This window comes from Centruroides vittatus, unplaced genomic scaffold (assembly GCF_030686945.1).
Source record: "Centruroides vittatus isolate TY-2023 unplaced genomic scaffold, ASM3068694v2 scaffold_946, whole genome shotgun sequence".
NCBI classification, from domain to species: domain Eukaryota; kingdom Metazoa; phylum Arthropoda; class Arachnida; order Scorpiones; family Buthidae; genus Centruroides; species Centruroides vittatus.
This window is the reverse complement of record NW_027122723.1, coordinates 929423-944211: the sequence shown is the minus strand read 5'-3', so window position 1 is coordinate 944211 and position 14789 is coordinate 929423. Positions and strand designations below refer to the sequence as shown.

Below are 14789 nucleotides of genomic sequence, written 5' to 3'. Positions count from 1 at the left end.
GCACCCTTACTGGTATATAATATTTTTCAAACCCTATAAAAGAAATATCCAGTATTTCTTTTTTTTAAGAGGGGAGGGGTGTAAAGGAGTCAATGTCCGATCATTAATTCTTGTTTTGGGGCGTTATTTTTATTTTGTTCTTTTCTTTTTCTTGGTTCCTTTTTTTTGTTGTTACGGACAAACTCCCAAGCACCAATGACCAAAAGAAAAAAAAAACGAAAATTTTTAACTTAGGATGCATGTTCCAGGATCGGGCAACGATGCAAACTATGTAAATTAGACAGTGCGGAGCTACACTGGATGAACAATTAAAAGCGGAACAGCCAGGACCAAAAGGAGAGAGAGCTTCAGGTGACCAAGGTGGTAAACGTCAGTGATAAGTTCGAGGAAATTGTGTTTGGCTGTACACTATTTATAGCTTGAGGAGGAGATAAAACGTTTTCTTTATTATGAGAAAGCTGTACAAGATTTTGATATTGTCTGTGGTTTGTGGAAATTATTAGTTTTAAATAAAGTCCTGGTCTGGTACTTGCCTCATTATTATGTAACCTATTGTTGTTTCCGAAAACGGTGAGTTACAGGCGATCTGCCGAAAAGGGCCCTCTATTGAAAGTCCTGCCGGGAGGACTTTCATTGGAAAATTGGTTCCTATGTAGGTGTTAGGCAAGTAAAGAAAAATCCAGAAAAGTTAATGCGGCCATCCCGTTAGCGAGGTTCGAACCAACGACCTGTATTCGGTGGTTTTATCCACTCGGCCACTGGTGAGCAATCCGATTGATAAATTACGAGATTCAAACCGTAGTTGACCATTAAGTGGAAACTTATTGGCAGTAAACTATTTTTACACGCGTTCACAAAATAATACAATATAAATTGAATACTGTAAATTGTACATTGTTAGTAAAACATTCTCATTTTCTTCTTATTTTCTATCTGCTTCTTCAAGACTCGATTAATAAGTATTTAACTTGCATTATAAATTATATTCTGCTTTATTTACCGAAATACAAGTGCATAACATAAATTTACGTAAAAACTCTAAATGAAACACTTTTGTGTCGACATGTACTGTACAGTACTGTACATTATAATCACAATGCTAAAAGCAGTGTAATTTTGTTTACAGTTAGTTGAACGGAAGCACTATGTTTATAACAACATTACGCATATTCATCACGAATAAATTCCTAATCATGATAGATCAACATTAAACAGTTCCGTATCTAGCAACAAATTTACGTATTATTGATATACTCTGTAAATTTTCGTATATCACATTGTATTGCTGGACGTATAATTTATACTTTGAAATAAATAGGTAATTTGTTTTTATTTTTCGCTATTCGGTTCTATTATTATATATATATAATGTTTTATTCCATTAAATTAAATAAATTAAAAATATGATTAAAAATTTCAGCCTGGTATTGTGACATTGTCACAATAAATAATTGCTTTTAATCATTATTTTATTTTTCGTTTATTATGCATTTCAAAAATATTCTTTTTTATAGTAATACAATTAATTTTCTAGTGATTATAACCCTTATATATACTGTATATCAGAAATTATTTGTAAATTTATAAATTGTATAAATTTTTCTGTTATTTACTAGTTCTTTAATATAATAAATAGCATATATTAATAGTAAAAACTACATCATATAATCTACTTAATAGACGTGATAAACCATGAAATAAATGAATATTAATCTATTAAAATATGAAAAATACCTTTATTTCAAGTCATTTTATATATAAAATAAAGTTAAGAATATTACTTATTCCATTAATGATCATTTGAAAATGTTAAAATTTTAATAGATTTATTCGTATTTTATACATTTATACCAATGAAATTGCGCCCATTTCATAGCACTCGAATATCGGGATAAACCTGACAATGGTAGGCTGAAATAACCAAACTCTTTATATGGCTTTCGTTTTAATGTTTGTTATATTGTAGTATTTGATTTATATAACTTCAAAGATTATCTTACGTAAGACTTTATTACACTAGGTGACCAATCTAAAACATTTTAAAAATTCTTTAAATTGTATACAGTAGAGGAATAAAGAATTTTTATAGTGTTAGATTAGCCACTTAGTGTGATAAACTCTTGCGTAAGATAACCTCTGTGGCTATATAAATGAAATACTATAATGTAATATAATAGAAGGGTTAAAAGTACTTCTACAAGATTAATTCGTACCTCTAATCTTAATCTTTGGTGTTATTTTTTGCCCGGTACCGGACTCATCTGATAGTTTATATATATAGTGTATATATATCGAGAGTTTTTACATTGTTATTACTATAACTTACGTTTTCTATTTCCATATTGTTACATAAAAAGGTTGTAAGTAAAGCCAAAACATTCACCAACTTTTTAAATCTATAAACACATTAAAAAAATTAAAATAAAATAAAATAATACATCGAGAGAATTTTTAAACAGTGTGAAATAATAAACTATAGGCTATAATTTAAATAAAAGATATACAGTATTTTATCTTTCCAAGGGCAGAGAATCTCCGAGACAGGCAGTATATTTACTTCTAGCTTTAAAGCATGGATCTGAAAAAATAGATCGCTTTTAGTATCTAGAATATGAATAAATTTTAATTCTACAAGAATATTTACATATTGGATATGTAGACGATATTGGCATATAAATAGTTTTAATAAATAAAAAAATTACAATAATTTTAAAGTGTGTTTATTAAAATATTGAAATTAATGATAAAACTTAAATAAATGTTTGCTTGTTTGTTTGTTATATCAACGCAATACTTGGGCGACCTGCCTTTCGGGAGGGCTTTTAAGAGTAACTGTTCCCTATTTAAGAGTTGAAGACGTGGAGAAAACTGGAAAACTCCACATGGCCAGTTCGTCCTGACGAGTCATGGAAACACGACTGAACTCCCAGTGTTCTGGGAACGGAACCTTTTCCGCGTCTACGTTTGTGAAAACGTTCTTCGAGGAATGTTAAAAGACTTGCTTGCTCGAGAAATTGGCATTTTATTTCCTTTTATATTTTTCAGTGCTTCATTAAGATCATCTTCATTCCACAAATCAGTCTTCCTTTTATACTTTTTTATCATGATGTCATAAAATGTAATTGGTTAACCGTAAAATCATGAATAATCACGTATATATAATGAACAAAAATCTCAGATCTAATCAAGTTTTCCTCTTCTCGTTATAAATTGAGGTAAATTGCGAATTGTGCAATTTATCCTTGCTATATACTGTGCTAATTACCGCAAATTCCGTATCAATTGTTAGGAATAGTAATATTTTTCTCGAGCGTCATTACATTTTACAGTATTTGTTTCAGCTCCCTTAGGCCTTATGCTCAAATGTTCGATCGTTTAGTATTTCATGCTTCTAATACAATAAAAATGTTGACTGCCGTTGTAACTCAAAAATTAAATTGAGACGTAATATGAGAAGGAAATTCATGCTAAAAATTTCTTTCGTTTCCTTCAAAACTTTTTCTGTTTAATTTAAATTATTTAAAACAAAATCAAATGTGCATTTGTGAAATTGAAACTGTATGCATTTGTGAAGTGATAATCAATGGGCGTAAATCTTCGTATATGTACAACTATTAACAACATCCTGTTCTTCATAAATGTGATCAACTACTTCGGTTTCTTAACAACGCCGGTCTTTCGGTTTCGGCGTGATGCACACAGGAGGATTTTTGATTCATTTTTGTTCATTTTTAATTCGAAATACATTTAAAATATTTTGTTTACAGAGTCTAAGAAGGTGGAGATTTACAAAAAAACCCACTAATCAAATTTGTCACCCTTACAATATTTTCTCGTGTTACGTTATAACAACCAAAAAAGTAAGACACTATCCAGATAATGTCATATTTCCGTTCGGCTTTATCGCGTGTCCTAACAAATTCCAATTTGTATAAAGAGAGCATCCAAGTTTATCATTATACAATTCCAGATTATTGGCTAATTTTTAAGGAATGCGGATTACCGGATTCCTTAAAAATAAAAAAACAAGGTATTGAATTTCTCATTTCAAATTTCCAAACCTTGTTTTAATGTTATTTAATCTAATCTTCATGATGTTTATTTTAATACGATAAGAAAAACTTTAAATATTTAAAACATTTTTTAAAAACACGAATAATTCCGATTTTAAAAAACGATTGCCACATCGAAGACAGCAAGAATAAAAAAATAAACTTAATTTACTTTGTATATAATAAATTATTAGGAAAGAAGGTACATTGTGAATTTAATACATTTAGTCTTATAATATAACTTACAAATCTAAATATATAGAAATTTCTGGAATATTTTCTGTTGTATAAAAATGACTAGCGATTGATAAAAGGATGGAGAAAGGCATTGCGAATAACTGAAAAAAACAGCAAAGTAAAGGTAAATATAAAACCACATAACTAAAACCAAATATTTAGGAACATGTATGTATTTCTTATAATTTCTTAATAATATTAATATTGGTAACTTTATCACATCTTTAATTGATTTTTCCAAAAGCAATCTTTAAAAGTTGAGAAATTTGTAATTAACGATTTCTCTAAATGTGGGAAATTGTCCAATAATTAGCACTTTCTGCTTAAGTGCATATATGTATAGGCTATATTGGTGCTTTCTATCTCGGGAATATAACAGAGCTTTTATTCATGAGTTCAACCAGGCCCACAAGAAGGCGGCTGGAAAGAAAAAGACGGGGCTCGACATATCTCTGTCGATAAAAAATTAGAAAAAAGTCTTCCGAGTCTTTCCACAGCTTAATCTGCTGTAACCATCCTGCCGTTAATATCTGTATACAGTTTATTAACACGTTCACACGTTTTTATGCCTGTGAACGGTATATAACATGTTCACTGTAGTTCTATATCTCATCTTTATAAATAAGAATGTTAACGAATAAATATAGAGTAAATTATATATACCAATATCAAATAATATATATCAAAATAATTTAATAATTTTGAAGTTTACACAATTATAAACAAATTTATGTTCGAATGAACAATAAAACCACTTTCATTATTTATTATTTTGTAAATCCTTACAGCAATAAAATTGACTTAAATGTCGATATTTAGTCTGAAATAAATTAAATAAGTACTGTAATGAATACACATAAGTTTCCATTTTAAATTAAATAAGATAATTATTAGTCTTTCCATCGAAAAGGTAAGTACATCTTTACCATTAATTTTTAATGACAATTTGATCAAATTTTAAAGATAATTAATTATCGAGTTTATTTAAATATTGATATATGCATAAGATCTATTGTGTAAATACTTAAAATTTATTTTATAGTCACCATGAAGAAGTACATTTTATTCTTTTTCGCATTGTTTATCTGCAAAATTGCTTTTGGATCAGATTCAGATTCAGATGCACTAGATGGGTTTGTGAATACATTTTGTAGTAAGTTATATAAATTATTTATTTATAAATTTTATTAAAATAAATTTAATTTCCAAATATTTAAAAAAAGCTTTTCATTGTAAAATTTTGAAAATTTTTAATTATACAAAATATAATTGCAGGTATCATGCCAATAGTTAGAACTAATCTTTCTAATTGTATGGAAACTAATGTTACTAATTCTTTCAAAGAACAGGTATTTTTGTAATTTAATTATTACATTACGCCATTAACATTTCGAATATTTTAAAAAATAAAAGGAAAATATATTCATGATATTATAGATTTATTATTATTATTTTGTTTCTATAGTTACAAAAGTTTACTGCGTGTTTTGGAAAAACGTCCTTTGTAGATACTATAAACTGGATTTGCAAGTCAAATGTAGTAAGCTTAAATTTGAAAGACAGTATTAATTAATAAAGATTATTGATTTTGAATATAAATACAGTCAAACCTCTGAACAACGGCTTGACAGGGACATAAAATATGGCTGCCGTTATGAAACGTTCGACTGTATTATTGAAAATTTACATTGTTTATATATATATATATATTATGTTATTTAGGATGATATGAAAAAGGCATATCCGTATTGCTTTGATTACTTGTCTGTGAAAGACGATGAGTATGACGTAAGTGATAAATTGTTTAATAATTTGACAAAATATACTTTACAAAATATAAAATAATTATGATTTTTTATTATTTTAGACTGTAAACCATGGCGTAACGTTTTGTTTTATTTTTTGGGCGTTTGGATAAAATACTTTTGTTAAAAGCTTGTATAATGTATTTAAAATGCTATTAAACGTGTTAATTAATAAAATAGTCACATTAATCGATGTAATTATTTTTCGAGAGGCTTTCTGTAAAATGAAGTATCCAGACTCTTCATAAGAAGCATTGAAGATTTGAGAGTCCGCATAATTCAAGTTTTACAGACTATTACGTCAGAAGGTGAATCAGCGCTTCCATTATAAATGATTGAGTCATGATGTATAATCCAATTGATTCGTTCTAAACACTCAAAATACATACCAAAAACACATTTTATAGAGAAATATTGTAATGAGAAATTAATATAGAAGACTAATCTAAAGGGAAGCGATGGAATTGTTTGGCTAGTCGCACGGGGTAATGTCTTGTATTGTAGAAGGTAGTTGGACATGAGCTTCTAGCCTATATCGCCCCGCGGTAAAGTGTGACGTAATTGTCATGTAATAGTAGTTGTATGCGTTTATGATGATCGTACCGCGGGAAATAATTCCTTCTGGGAGGTCCGTTTAAGGGTAACTGGCTCCTATTCAGGCGTTACAGACGTGGAGAAAACCCGGAAAACTCCACACGGCCAGCCCTTCCTGGCGAAGCGCGAACCGACGACCGAACTCAGTGTTGAGGGAACGGAAACGTTGACTAATGGTGGGCCTTCGCGGGGTATTGTTCACACAACGAGAAATAATGTCACACTGAGCCAGAAAACACGTGAGTCGCCCTTTGTTTCCGCAAAATTAGCAGCGATATCACTTGGGCACGCCAACGAAATCCGAGTCAATCGATGAAAACCGAAACAAATTTTTCGCGAAAAAAATCGACGAAAACCGAAACCGACAATAACCGAAGTCAACGAAAACCGAGGTATTACTGTATTATGTCAAAATACTACTATTTTGATATATATATTAATATATATTAAATTGTAAACACATATTTATTAAAATTGTAATCATTTATTATTTAATCTCAATCGTTAGAAGAATTTTTTTGTTTCATTTGCAGTAGCAATGATTTTGTAAATTAAAAGATTACAGCAATGGACAGTACATTATGAAAAGCTAGACTAATGATTAAAAAAAAACACTAAAACTAGAACACGAATACGTGTTTATTTGTAATTTATTATGTATTTATGTAATCGGATTGTAACAGTTTATTCGTGACACAGCGCGCAGGAAATACGATTCTGCACCTATCGTTTTCATCTTATAAGTAAATAATACGTTTGTTTCTTTATACCTGATATTAGTTTTAGATTTTCATATTTATAACAGCAATAAAACAACAGTTGCAATTTATACAGCGTGCCTATAAGTTACTATGCAGTAGAGAAGGTTTAAGTAAAGTTTTATGAACGATATTGCAGTTTCTTCTACAGCAAATCCACAAATACTTTCTAGAGGGTACAAAATCGAGACAAGTGTGGTCCGGAAACCTAGCATGCTAAATTCCATGGAAGATTATGCAATCGGCAAAGAAGGCTTGCAAAAACTGGACTTGTGTAGTTCAAAGACCGGATCATCTGCGAGCAAGGAGTAATGCCACGTACCGTACAGTGCCTCATTCTTAAAATGCGGTATATACAACTTACAAAACTTGTGTGCAATGTATAATCTTATTAAAAAGTTCACACTAAACAGTAACTTGTCGAACGACATCCATAATGAAGAGTGTAGTGTACACATTTGAAATATATATTTATCGAACGTTTTACAATAATTCGTTGAGATTTGATAAAAAAAAATTTATAAATACAGTATATAAAACTTCAAGACTCTTATATGTACGTAAATAAAATTGAGGATCTCTTATTAGAATAATGAGCATAAAAATCATACATTTATGTCTCCATTATATAAATTAATCTTATTTAATCATAAAAGCTATTGTGATTTAAAGTCGAAAATTAAGTTATACATAGATATATCAATACACCCATAAACTTAAATGAACAACTGAAAAAAAAGGTAAATAATCGGAATGAATGTTCTTGTCTACTAATAATTTATCATTAATTCTAATAATAGAATTCATTTTTACAAAAATTAATATGAAGTGTTTTTGAGCTTTTTTTATCAAAAGGAATTTTTGTTAAATATCTTTATTTAAATTCAGAAACTAATTCAAATAAAAATTTCTAATCTTTACTAAGATTTCGAATTTAAAAAACAGTTAAACTTAAGATTACTGTTAGTTCCAAACATGAAATATAGAATTTAACTATTCCATCATTGCAGTAAATCACGAAAACTTTTTTAGTGTATTGGGGCTAATGGAGGATTTGGTGTATTCAGGCAGATCTTTGTGGTATATTGTTTTTTTTAATTTACGTTCAATGACCGCACTGATTAATGACGAACTTTTTTATTTTTCTGATAATAAACTTTAATTGACATTGTTATTAATAAACAGTATTCTGCGTCTGATTAAAGGCAAGAAAAAATAAATTTATCCTTTTTGTAATTTACTATATAAGGGTGTTGCGGAATTTTATTGAATAGAATTTGCAAACTATCAAAGATTTGGTAAGTGGTCTTTAATTTTTGTAATATATAGCACAGTATAATAATATTTTTACTTCTAACTTATTAAATAGTGAAGTTGCGACTAAACAGATTAATATATTAAAAATCAATTTATAAAATGTTTAACAGATAGACCTATGTTTAAATAGAAATTTAGTTTTCTATATAGAAAAGAAAGCGAAATATTACATTTTGAACATTCGCATCTTTAGATATACCGTATTTTACGGACTATAAGACGCTACAGACTATAAGACGCACTTTAATTTTTAAGCATTTTTTTTTTTTTAATACATATAAAATACATATAAGATGCTACGGACTATAAGACGCACCTGAATTTTGGAGGCAATTTTTCGAAGAAACAAATGCGTCTTATTGTCCGTAAAATACGGTATGTATTTTACGGACTATAAGACTTAAAAAGACTATAAGACTTAAAAAAAGCTTAAAAAAATGGTATGTTGGATGTTTCTGTGTTTGTCCATAAGAAAGTTTTTTTATTACGAATATCTTTTTTAAATGCTACTTTGATATATTAGAACTAATATAGTAGGCATATTTATACATAATACATTCATAAAATGCTAATAGATTTTCTTTTAACAGTTTAGTTTAATCTAAGAAAAATGAACGGTAAGTGCATTTTTATCTGCATCGTCGCTACATCATTATTCTTTTCGACAACCGATGCTAACTACATGATGGAGAAGATGCTTCCACTTTTGATGCAAAAACCACCAATTATACTCCCAATTCCCATACCTTTACCTATACCATATCGCCAAGAATCAAACACCAAAGTCGTGACAGTACCGTAATTATTCGACTTTATTATAAAATGTTAATTATGAGAATATTATTAAATACGTAAGTTAATTAATTTAATTCCTTTTAATATTTCAGAGTCCACCATTATACCCACAGTGCTAACCATCATCCCGTTTTACATATTCACGGAAACGGACACGGATGGTGGTGAATCTCCCGTTGTAAATTCTCATAGTCAGTTGGCACATCATGTGTATAAAAATTATACTAACAAAATGTATTTGTATAATTGATAAAACTAATAATTTAAATAAATATTCTTGTTAAAGTTTAAAATTTATTTCCTGCAAATTTTAATTGTTAAAAGAGAACTTAAGATTATTTTTAGAATAAAAATACGAGTGTACTATAGATTACTCCTTATGGAATTTTAGGACTTTGATTATATATTTGAACTCAGGGGACCGAGACGAGTTCAACGGTACCCTTTTTTGGATCGGAGACGAAAAATAAAAAAGTTATCACCCTTTTTAAGTTACCATACTTTTTTAATGCTCTCATGCAGACGGCACTGTAGTTGCTAGTATTGCCATCTTGCGGTAAAGTCTGCAAACCGTAACGTCGGACTACGGTCATCTCCCGGAGGGTTAAACACGCGATACGAGAGCGGAGAGAACCACGCGACTTTCGATCATCGCGCGATCGCCATTTCGGTTAATGTTGCTTATGGCAGCGAACATGGCGGCCCGACTGACCATTCGTATGGGCGCCACCACACGCCGCCATGTGCTAAATTAGTGATCGATTCACGGTAGTTCTTGAACAAAGTAAAAAAAGGGGGGAAACGTCTACTAAAGGCAATTTTAACGGCAAGCGACGGGACTCCCGATCGCGATAGCGAGGCCGACTTAGCGGAGAGCGACGCGACTCCCTATCATCGCGCGATCGCCGGAAAAAAGTATGATAACTTTTTTATTTTTCGTCTCCGGTCCAAAAGTAGAGTATCGTTGAACTCGTCTCGGTCCCCTGAGTTCAGATATATAATCAAAGTCCTAAAATTCCATAAGGAGTAATCTATAGTAAACCCAAAAATACAGAACACAACTTATATTTTTACTTTCAGAGATTCATCATAACTATTTCATGTATAAGTAGATTGATTTATAATCAGGTTACGAAATATAAATATTATTTCTTCATGTCAGAAGCTGGAAACAGAAGAAAAGCCTCCCTTTAAGATTGGAAAATGTCTTTTACCTTCATTAACAATTAAGGCAGTTAAGTTGCTTTTATGTGTGAAAAATGACACAGACCACTTTACATGTTCATAATAACGGATAACAAGAGAGAAATAGATATACTGGACGGAAGTTTTTATATCCAGTGGCATGATCGTATCTTGCCTGCTAATGGTACATCGGAAAGTATGTACAGTACGTCTCATCTATGAATTCCATCACATGAAAAAGACCTCTCACAACATCTGGGAAAGGAAATTCGGAAATAAAGGGTTTGCGCCTCACAAGTCAGTTTCGAGACTTGCTCTCAAAATCTTCGACCAGTATCCTCTGACCGGTTGAATTTAAATTGAGCTGCAATTTTAAAAAATTGCAGCCCAATGTGAATAATTAGATATATTTTAAAGATTTTTGGAAATATACGAAAGTTATCCCAAAAGTAAGGTCTCTTATTTTTTTAAAATACAAAAAAACAATTAATTTCAATAATGTTCATATCATTTTAAAGCTTGAACATTTATCTATTTTTCTATCTAATCGCCATTTCGGTCGATGCATTTTTGTATGCTCATGTCATACCAGCTCGCCGCCATGTCGTTTTAAACCGATTGAAATTCATCGCCAATTGACAGAAGTGTATTGCGAGTCGTGCACAGATGTCAAAAACGTCGTCAAATGGTGTTGGGAGTTTGCAGCATACTGAAATTCACGACAAAGAAAGAAGCGGGAGACCATCAATTTTCCGACGAGAAGGTCGAGAAGGTTGAACAAACCATGCGTGAAGATCGGCGAATCACACTGGATGATCTCTGCATTTTGCTCCTGGGGTTTCCACGAAGCACACCATTCATAGGACTTTATGAAAAGTTGCAATATTGGAAGGTGTGCGTAAGATGGGTCCAGCGAACTGGTATGACATGGGCATACAAAAATTGCCACAGTGTCTACAAAAATGCATTGACCGAAATGGCGAGTATGTAGAAAAATGGATAAGTTTTAAAGTTTTAAAATGATATGAACGTTATTGAAAATAAACGTTTCTTTGTATTTTTTTAAACAATAGGAGAGGAGACCTTATTTTTGGGATTACCCTCGTAGAAACACCTATAATATTAGTTTAAATTAAATTTTTTCTGTCGGTTTTGCTGGTGTATGCTACACATAAAAATATCCTATAACGCTTCCAATAATTATATGCGTTAGCCATTCGCAGGAAGCTATTTGATTAAGTGCACTGTTTTAAGATTTAAAATGTAAAAAATATTTTATGTTATTTTCATTTACGTTTCTTTACAAAGCTGTATTTAATTAATTATAATCTTCTTTTAATTACCATTATATTTACAGATTTTTCAGACAAAAACTTTAGAATTTTTATCACTTTTAGATGTTAATAATTTTAAATATTATGAAAAACAATTTTTTGAAGCGAGTTTTAATTCTTAAGTAAATTTTATGAAGAATTTTTTGATTTATCTAAATTACATACTGAATTGCAATATTTATATTCGTGTTCGGATTATATTGGCAAGTCACTGTTAGACAAAAAATATTATAATTAATGACGATCTGAACAATGATATACTAAAAGAATTATATGATTTAATATCATTAATTTTTACGGTACCGTCTACGAGTCTGTTAAGTGCAGTTTTTCAATCATGAAGCGAATTGATATATTCGCAAGGAACACTCAGTCAGAAAAGAGATTGTCGTGACTAGTGTTGTTTTCGATAGAAAAAGAGATTTTAAATATTTTGATGAAATCGACGACGAGCGATTTTTATGATATAGTATTTAACTACTTTGCGGAAAAAATTGCCGAATAGAGTTACTGTATTTTATAAAAAATAATAAAATCAAGTTGTTATATCTGTTTCGTGTCAATTATCTATTTATTAATTTTTTATTATTAATAAAATATATCAAAATATTAATTGCAAGAATATCATATCATCATTCGTGATCATCAAAATATTAATTGCAAGAATACCATATCATCATTATAATTTAAAGTAAACAAGATGAGTTATTAGTTTGATAAAATTATAGCACATAAAGCATTAGTGTATATTCATCTATTACTTTTTTTATAATTAAACAAAAAACAAAATTATCAAATTAAATGTGAAACTACGTACTGTACGCTTTATTTGCATTTGTATTCTATTTCAAGCAAAATTATAACATAAACCGTTTCTTTGAAAAACACAGATTCTCTCGCTCTCTCTTTCTCTCTGTGCATAATCTGTCAGGATCCTGCAAACAATCTTTAATAATACCTTTTTGAAAATCATAGAAAATTAACGAATTCTATTTTAAAAGTTCTATACCTTAAGTTAAAAAAATAATTAAATAGGATTCTAATGCGAAAATCTGTTCTGTTTACGAGAATTTTGAGAAAAGAGTTTTCTCATAGAAGAAGCATAAAAATAACGCCATCTGCTAGAGATCGCGTGTATAACCAAGCAGACAATTCTATGCAGTGGTGCAAAGCGTACAATGAACTCCAATGGCATAATTTAGGGGTGGCATAATCGAATTTTCTAATTAATCGAAAAACTTTGTTATTTGAAAATTCGGATGGAATCTTTAAACCTAATGCCTGTTACTAGTTTGGAAGAAAACGTCACCGCCAAGTAAAAGACATCACAATATAAACATTACAGAATTAAAATTAACATCAGGAAACTATGAAAAAAAACAATAAAATATTATAATTTTAATTTTAAAAAATTATTTTAAAAGTCAAAAACTGGTGGGTCTCTGTTGCTAACTGTTACTAATTAACGCATTCGATAATATTATAAGGATTTTTCGTAATACAGTACTTTATTAGCTCAGTTGTTTGTTGAAATCGCAGTTGACAAGAGATATCTACATTTCTGTATTTATCGAAACTTTTTGATAACGTATAAACTTATACGGAGATTTCGACTAACTTGAACTGCTTATTCATCGCTCAATAAATCAATTTCAAACTTGTACAGTAATGATGGTGTCAGTTTAATGTTCTCTACATACGTGTGTTTTTATTGTTTGCTTTTGAATAGATTTGAAAGGAATACTATTCTGTTTTTGAAAATTTCTACGATGTAAGTAATATATACTGTACATTTATAATATAAGATAATTCTATTATGTATTAGAAATTCTTTTTTTAAGAAGCTTAAAGAAAAATATTTTAATACAATTAAATATCCGATCAACGGACACTTAAGAGACGTAACAAATGGTCATTGTTCTGAGGTATCAAGTAATTGGAAGTATGTTACATGCGTTACAAAAAGAATAGATCTTTTTTTATATTATATTATATTATATATATTACATTTATAATTATTTTTTATATTTATCTATAGGAAATATACTACGAAGACAGTCTTATTCGTTTTCCTATTAAGGATGTTTATCTCTACAATAGCTGGTCCATATGAAGAATTCAAAAAAATAGCAGAGGAAACATGCCGTAAGATATTTACGAAAGTTAACAACTAAATAACTGTTTAATTTCAACGAAAAGGAGTACATGATACAATATATCGACTTAACCTATCTATCTAGCAATCGCGAGAGAGAGTTTACAATTGTTCGTGAGTCGGGAAATACCTGCGTTAATGGTGATGATTGTTGATTTGAGGTTAAGATTAGGATCTTGAGGGCTTGGATTTGGATCGTTCGGACCGGTGTGGATCAAGAAAGTTCTTCTTCTAGGCACAGTTGAGGGTACGATTGGCACTGACAGAGGGAAATTTTGATGTCTTTAATCAAAGAGGGACTGACAACGACAGCCTAAACTTGCGGTTCCTTGTTATATTGAACTGATAAAATCGAACGGTTATGAGAAAGCGTCGCTTTTACTGCTGAGAAATTAACAAACGATTTACTCCCAGGTGTAAAGTTGACAGCTATCTGACAAAAGTTTATTGTCAAGACATTGTATTATGATTTAGTTACGTAAATAAATTACGTAGTGCGGAGTCTACGTATTTCTGGAAAATTATTGGGTTAAATACATAATGTAAATTCATAAGCA

At 30.0% G+C, this 14789-nt stretch overlaps 2 long non-coding RNA genes across 2 annotated transcripts; both read left to right on the top strand.

The window, feature by feature from the left end:
* The first annotated feature begins 1224 nt into the window (after window positions 1–1224).
* LOC136990628 (uncharacterized) lies at window positions 1225–5795 on the top strand. Its single transcript, XR_010883086.1, has 4 exons — window positions 1225–1318; window positions 5332–5442; window positions 5565–5638; window positions 5755–5795. It is a non-coding gene; the product is annotated as an uncharacterized lncRNA (long non-coding RNA).
* Window positions 5796–5803: 8 nt separating this feature from the next.
* Window positions 5804–6261, top strand: LOC136990627 (uncharacterized). The gene is made up of 3 exons (XR_010883085.1): window positions 5804–5829; window positions 6012–6077; window positions 6157–6261. It is a non-coding gene; the product is annotated as an uncharacterized lncRNA (long non-coding RNA).
* Window positions 6262–14789: the final 8528 nt, after the last annotated feature.